Below are 8,279 nucleotides of genomic sequence, written 5' to 3' on the forward strand. Positions count from 1 at the left end.
CTTCCTTTTAGCTCTCGGTTTTGGCATCTTCTTCGTGAGGTACTGCGGCAAATTTGGAAGAATCGTGGGGACGGAGTTTTCCGACAGCATCGGGTTATCACGAGGAATGCGTACCTCTTTGCCATCTATATTGTGCACGAACTCCTTGATAATGAACCTCGGTTAGAAATGCAGTTCGCAGACCGCAGAAAACTCATCCAGTTTCTTATCTGCACGGCGGAGATTTCTTTCCCACTCCTTCCGCCGTTATTCATCATGCGGGACGCTGAACAAAGACGCCTGTGGTGCATCCTGCACACGACTGTACCCGGTTCGACAACCGGGCGCAAAACAGTAATTTCGACGGTGGTTAGGCATCTTCACGAACACATACTACACAATGATCCAAGCATAAAGCACAGAACACGCACACGGGGTACCCACGTTGATCCAATCGAACCGATCGAACTGAACTGAGCGAACCAGCCCCGTCCGCCAACACGGCCAACACGAACCAAGAGAAGTTTTTCAGGTGCGTCAAGCGTCAGCGCCCCTGGTGGGCATCGTGGAAGTCGACACAGAGTGCGCTACGGCGGAGTGTCGCAAGGATAGGGCAGTGAGCACACTGCCTCTATTCTAGTACACTGTAGCCGCAACGGCCGTGTGCCGAGTGTTTAAAGTCGATTTTTTATGTTGTTCAAAGTGTGCTTGCGCTGTCTTTCGTGTTCTGTCGGTGCTGCTTGTTACGAAGATGCACTATACTCAAGAGAGGACCGGCTGCTTTGTACCGTCGAGCGCTCGCCAAACTAAAAAGGTTGGTGGATGTTTCTGCTGTCGACGCTTTGTTTTTTGCTTCTCCGGCCAGGCCGCGGCGTGCCCGATCCAGGCTTCCGCTCGCGTCCTCGGCTCCTCCCGCGGTGAACACCGAAAGCGCTATAGTATAATAACGTTGTGAACTAAAGTTTTTCTAGCTGGTAGACGATAAGTGAGTTTTTATTAACGTAGCGAGCCTGCTGGCGTGTCTGATTTCATTAGGCTCAAGTCTAAGCTCAGGGACGTTACGCGCGGATGAATTTTTTCTGTGGGGAAGGAGGTTAAAGAAATGTGCGCTGTGTGGCTGTGAGTCGGCGGGCGATGCTCTTCACGCTATGGATCACTATATTTTTGCAATGCCGTCAGACGCCGTTCGGGGACTGCGCATGGAAGCCGTAAGCGTCGTCTGTGTGTCGCGTGCGTTGGAGTATTCTAGCGATTCGCGTTGAATTAGATCTTTGCGTATTTAATTTAGAAGAATGGAGAAGAATAAAGTGGTGTCCACGTTGATATTTACGCGGCCTTGTTCGTTTTCTGTGCAAAGAAGTATATGAAGAAAGTTTTATATGTTACGCATCCTCTTTTCAACAGCTACATGATCATTAATTGTGTGTGACTACTATAAGGTAGATGTGTTTTCCTGTGTGACCAAATGTGTTTGCATCCACCGGGCACGTATAATATTAAATTACCATGATATTCAGCTTAATTAGGTGTGCGTAAACTTGACACAGCGTGCGGTAGGTGCGGTTCTCAAAGCGTGCAATTACGCCTGGGTCAATACATTTTCTCTATGAGTGGCCGAATAGCCGTACCTTAGCTGTGCATGCGCTAGGTTGAGCAGTAGTTCACTCATTCGAGTGCAATTTTGGTGGTACTGCTTGTTCCCCCTTCTTCACATATCATTGCATTCTTCTGGTTTGTAAAAGAATTGTGGGCGCTGCAGCCCGCTTTGGTGTTAAAACTTTGCCGAATACCTATACGTCTACAAACATTCTAAAACTAAGTTCTACCAAAACTTCCAATGACACTTTCGAATACAAGTGTAACGCTTTATCTGATATCATAAATTCTTTATGACCTCGCTGCAGATTTACAAGTGACCTGTGATATGTGCAGTGCATGAATGCCTAATTTATTGCTCAAAACACAATAAGGTTATACATCACAGTATGCGTGTCAAAGGCGTGCATATGTTGCTGCTGACATGCAAACATAGACATTGTATTTATCTAAGAATGAACAAATCTAAACTGCCGTTTTTTGAAGATGTACGCATCAGACTAACTGAATAATATAAAAAATAATGTTCACCAAGTGATTGTTGTTTATTGCTTTGCACCGACGTCACTAAAACCGCATTGTTGGTACTTAGACCACATGGTAGGATGCAAGATTCGTGACGTCATATTGAATGTTAATGGTAAATTGGTATTAGCATACAGAGGCCAGTAACGTTATGGCCTCATCGTTATCATAATGAAGCAGGTTAGGAACTATGTGATTCTGCTGCCTTTACGTCATGTTGGGAAACCATTACGTTATGTAGCTATCTGCAGTGTCTGAGATCCTGGTTGCCGGTCAATATTGCAGAAGCTTGCCTGCTTCATTGTGATGACATGGAGTTCAAGATTGATGTTTTGTCTTAGCGTTTCCACTTTTCCTCCCCTATGGTCATTACACAGCTTGTGCTGTTCGATTAGAAGTGAGGAGTAGTGCCTTTTTAGCCAACCAGAACAATTTAGATCAATGATCACTATGAAGCAGCACACAATATTCATTTAGTGAACTCTATTTCAGGCAAATTATAAACGTCCGAATGTTAGCCGTTTGAAGGAAGCTTCATTCGTTGAACTCATGAGAATAAATGGTAGAGAAGGAAAGGCAGGGAGGTTAGCCAGACCAGTAAAAACGGTCTATCACCCTACACGGGGGAACAGGGAGATTGAAGTCCTGTCGCAGTGGTCTAGTCGCTAAGGTACTCTGCTTCTAACCCGAAGGTCGCAGGATGATATTCCGGCCTTGCTGGCTGCTTTTTCGATAAAGGTGAAAGTGCTGTAGGCCTGTGTTCTTAGATTTATGTGCACGTTAAAGAACCCCAGGTGGTTGAAATTTCTGGAGCCCTCCACTACCTTGGTAAAAAATTCGTGTGTCAGTATTACTTTAATTTTATGCTTTATCTGCAGTGGATGCATATGCGCATACTGACATGTATATGTAGTGGTATTGCAATTTTACGAAATAAAATATTCATATGCTGCATATTGCATGGCATTTACTTAAACACATCACATGGATATCATAACTACAGAAATGCAAATATGCCTCTATGGATGCACTCGTGCATATATTTGGTCAGCTTCAAGAACAGAATTTATTAATTGCAGGCGACAGCATTACTCACGCATGCTTATCTCTTAATTACGCGCAGTCAATAAAGCTAAAAGGGGGTGTCTTCATCTAAGAGTTCTAACTTCATCTTTGTGCATGAGTGAGCTATAAAGGTGAATGAAAATTCACATGTATGACATCGACATGAAAAGCTCTGCAGCAGCATGTTTTTCGTTGTATTTATACTGCAGCATGCCCTTTTTGTATTTGTCAGTTGCGTGCCACTAAATATATGTTGGCCATGCGTTTCCAGCCATTCACTGCAATTTGGCAAGCAGTGCATGCAGTCTAGACAAACCTCACTAAAATAATTTTTTTGCACTGGTGCAGAAATTCTTTGGCACGGTCTGTCATTTCATTTGAGTGAGGCTGCTCAAGGAAATTTCCTGACAAGGTCAAGGAGCCCAAGCACCAGCGAAATCTGAACCATTGTTTCAAGCATCAGCTCTGTTCACCCTGCTTATGCGCTGTGCCTCACCAAGCTACTGGACGCTGCCTACTTATATGAAGTGCTCTCCATATTCTCCTCAGTTTGGCAGCAGTGTCTGTGGTCTTCACAGTGCTTGCCAAAATCATTTTTGCACAGGTGAGACACTTATTTCTTGCTTTAATTGTGTTAGTATTACTGCATGCACTCCTGCCAAGCAAGAGTACTAATGTTCCCTGTGTTTCCTGTGTTGTTTGTCATGGTAAAGAGAGGATTTCAAGCACAAAATTCATACTGAACTTTAGTCCTTGAAGAAGTGTGGAACGAAGGTGGTGACAGTGTCAACGCGCTCTCTTTAGAAATAAAGGCTTTGCATGAAGAGCCTGTCCCACCTTGAAACAGGCACAAAAAACTTCCAGGTGAAAATAAGCAACTTCAGATGAAAATCGAAGAATTTACACTTTATTCAAGGTTGAACTATCCGACATCAAAGGCATCTCAGATGAGGGTTTTCTTTTGACGCTGTCTGAAATTTTTGGGCGTTGATGGAAAAACCATTACTCGTGATGATATTGACACTGCAGACAGAGTAGGAACAAACAAGCCTAGTTTGAAAAAAATAGTGCATTATGAACGATGTTACAAATGAAATGTTCTGGATAAGACAAAAAACTGACGTCTGTCTACAGTGGCCTTTCCTTTTAGATCAAGTAGTCCTATTTATGTCAACGAACACTTGACAAGACAAGGTAAGCAGTTAGTGAGAGCACGAATGCAAAAAAACAAGTAGGATGCAGGTTCATTTGGATGCAAGGCACGAAATTTATAGCGAAAAAATTGGAAACATTAGCAATTTTAAAGACTGCCTTCTTAGAAGATCTGGCGAAACGCTGTGTTGATGCCTTCAGAGCCACTTTTTTCTTGAGCTTGCAATGTCAGTAAACTATGACTGACATGGCAGAATTTTGATACCTAGATAGTGAAAAAGGCCACCAGCTATCTTCAATGCCTTTACCTTAAATGCTCTTAGCATTATAAATACGACTAGTAGCCTGTGTCTCTATTTCGATGACATGTCGGTAAAATTTGATGCCATTCTTTTGACATAATCCTTGCATATTTTGTGCGATATAGCCCACCAAAAATACCAGGGTACAATTATCATGGCATTGTGTAGTTCATGAAATGGGGAAAAGGAATAGCGCTGTACATCTAACGTTAATTTTTGGCCGATGTCAATAGACTTCTGTGTGTTAAGCCCTGTGATGAGTGTCTAGTAGTACGACTTGGGGGTTTTGTTTTGCAGCAATTAGCACGCCTCCATTAGGTCATAAGTAGGAATTTTGAGTTTCTGGAAACTAGGTAACTTGATTTTTCGGTCACAGATGCACAGACGATTTTTCGCTCACTACCAACGGGGCAGATGCCGGCGGCGGGTTTTCTGCGACACGAGCTCTTCAACGCTATCATGTTAAAAAGCTGACATAGGCAGCATTGACCAAATGAATGCAAAGAATAAAGTCAAGTGTCCTAGCAGGAATCGAAACCTAGTATTCTGCTTGGTAATTAAGTATTCTACCACAGACCCATGCCCGGCCTCGGTTATACTTTCTAAATAGTCTCAAATGTTTGTGTAACATCAACTGTCGTTGCAGTACTGGCTATCAAATTTTATAACTATTACATGTGCACTCCTATGATGCAGCCGTGAGGTCGAATCAAAGTCAATTGTAGTCAGGCACCATCCTGTGAAGTATTTGTGTAGCAGTGTTGAGGGCTACCATCGTCGCGAGTGCCAGCGCAAACACCAGTGCTTCATACCAGCCTACCACTTCTAGTGTGGCTAATATCCATGTTTCTGTTGGCATCGTTACGAAACAGCAAATAACTGGTAATGTTGTCAAAGGTGTGACATCTCCCCATAACAAATGAAACATGTGCGGCTGTTTAACGTATGTGTGTGCGAGAATTTGTACTTATATTGAGCTCCACTTCATAAGATCGCTCAATAAAAAAGATTAAAATACCTGTTATGCGTGTTTCGCATAACATTGATTCCCAAAGTATGTGGGGTCTGCCAAATTTTTAGCATCAGTTTTGTAACCTAAATGCTATCATAAACAATTATTTATTGAACATTAACAGCTGGACTGCAACATACTAAATTTAGGTATTAGGAAACTGAATATGTTCATGACTACAGCATACCTAACAGGCAAATACTTGTACTACAGACATGACACACTATTGTAGAGCTAGACTAGAATATTGCTTATTGACACTTTACAATTCTTTAAAATCCTAATTAACTTCAGTGACTTATTCGGTTTGTTCAAATCGGATGTGCACAATTACTTGATGAATAGCTTTTTACTCAAACCTAACTCATGTTTCACGTGTGCATCATGCTGAATCATTGCTCAGATGTTTCTTGTGTATATATTTCCTTTCTACTATGCTGTTTGTTTTTGTATGTGAAATCTGTTATACGTGCTACCCTCTGTAGGCCCCCAGGTACTGACAAGTTGTTTACACAGCTTTTTGCCTGGGGGACCTCCAACAAGCATGTTTTCCGTTGAAAACAAAGTGAATTTTGATGCTGACTTCTACTCACATAGAACTAAGAACACTCCAGCATGACAAAGCATATTGTATCTTGGACAGTCTGTCTTGTGAAACTCATAGTGATTACTTCTGTCTCTATTTTAGGCTTCCGGGTGCGGATGTGCTGTAGAGAAGGAGCGCCCTGACCACACTTTTGTAAAAGGAACCAAAGTCGCCTGGGCAGCTGAAGATGGATTGTGCAAGTGTTTGAATGATCACATTATATTAATCCAACACCACTTGCATTACTTTGCCCATATTTGTGATTTTGTAACGCCCAAGTTTAAAAACACACACACATATATAACGGTAGAGCTGTAAATAAGCCTTGAGCAAGTTTGTAGTCAAGGCTTTTAGCATGATGACCAAAGCATGTTATATAAGCCCACATGTTTTACCACACACCTACTTTCCTATCTATTTTCTTTTTCTACTTTGTGGGCACTGGCCACACCCTCAATAAGCGCCTTTAGACTGCTGGTGCCTCTAACTTATATTTTGTTGTTCTAAATAATTTATTTGTTACCTACTATGCAAGGAGGGAAGTCAGAATGTTAAAAGGTAAAAAAGAAGTCTCGTCACAAAAAAGATGTCTACTCGTAAGAAAAAAGATTTGAAAAACAGAAGACTGATCCTCACTCACAAAGATCTCACCATTACAATCGATGCAGAAGGTCATAGCTCATGTTTACTATTGTCAATCTTTTTCGGTTGTATGCTATGTAGAATAAAATAGTGACTATTTGCATCATGTTAATTTATTTGTCATAAATTTTTGTTGGGGCCTAATATCTTGCATTCTCACATGCATAAAAGCTTATGTCTGCTACACATAATATAAAAGAGCGCAATGTGGTAAAGTTCTGTGTTTAGTGCATATTATCTGTGTGCCTTTCAAAGTGAGTATATGGCATTTGAAATAATCACCAGTATTCGAAACTTGTGAATTTTTAATTTGCAGGCATGCATGTCTGTATGGTGACCAAGCATCCATAAATTGTGCATGCATGTGTGCAGCAAGGGGCCTTGAATAGATTACATTCATTCTGGACCGAAAATGGTAGCACAGGCCATATACGCACTCTGGGATCAATTTCATGATTATTGAAACACACATATTTATTCAATATAGCTTGCTTTAAGGTATATATTTACATATTGTCTACTTCCACCTTGAACACTGCACCATGCATCCGGCACTCTGCCGAGCGCTTCTCGAGGGCACTTTGGTAACTAGTACACAAACGTACAGACAGCTGTAAGTGGGCCGCCACTTTGTTGACTGCTGGAGAACGGCATGCAGCTTCACCAAATCACACTTCCTTTGTGGTGAAGGTAACTTTGCTCTTGCAACAGTACAAGCTTATCTAAAATTCGACACTGTTCTTCAGAAGTGCAGGTTGTTCTATCCAGAGCAGCCAAAAATGAAAACCCGAGGAACAGCACCTGGACAGGGTAAGGCCTCATTGCAGCACTTCTCGATAACAGTGCCGGATTCTCTATTTGCCTACACATAGAGAAAGCAAAACACTGGAGCCAACCTACCAGTAGCTTCACTGCAGAGACACTATGTTTTAAAAGACGATGACGCAAAAGCCCCAACTAGAGATGTCACTGTGTTTCAGTGCTAGTTTCATAAGCGCCTGTGGAAGGCACTCTGTGGAGGGCCGGCCGCGTGCATGGTGCACGTGTTCAGGGTGGAATGGACGACTTGGTACATGTGTTCAAGTGCTAACAAACCGTATGTGGGCTGTCACTCAGCATGGTCTACAGAGTATACAGCAATCTGCATTTTTAGCCATCTCCAGCATCAATCCTAGATTTGGCCCACTGGTACGTCGATGTGGAGCACCCTTCCAGCACCCATTTGAAAGGGTGTTATGACATCACAGCACCTTTTTTTAAAGGGTGCACTCATTACACCCTTCAAAATTTTTGCTCTGCACCCTTTTTTGAACACCCAATAGGGAGCAAAGGGTGTTCGTCTGGCGACAAGCTCATTTACACCCTTAAGGGTCAGATTTGGTTTAGTGTGTAGAGTGGAGGAAAGCATAATTATGCGTCG

At 42.3% G+C, this 8,279-nt stretch overlaps 1 long non-coding RNA gene across 1 annotated transcript; it reads left to right on the forward strand.

The window, feature by feature from the left end:
* Positions 1-634: 634 nt before the first annotated feature.
* Positions 635-6,457, forward strand: LOC142777069 (uncharacterized). Its single transcript, XR_012887910.1, has 3 exons — positions 635-793; positions 3,514-3,769; positions 6,320-6,457. It is a non-coding gene; the product is annotated as an uncharacterized LOC142777069 (long non-coding RNA).
* The last annotated feature ends 1,822 nt before the right edge of the window (positions 6,458-8,279 follow it).

The sequence above is a fragment of the Rhipicephalus microplus genome, chromosome X (genome assembly GCF_043290135.1).
Source record: "Rhipicephalus microplus isolate Deutch F79 chromosome X, USDA_Rmic, whole genome shotgun sequence".
NCBI classification, from domain to species: domain Eukaryota; kingdom Metazoa; phylum Arthropoda; class Arachnida; order Ixodida; family Ixodidae; genus Rhipicephalus; species Rhipicephalus microplus.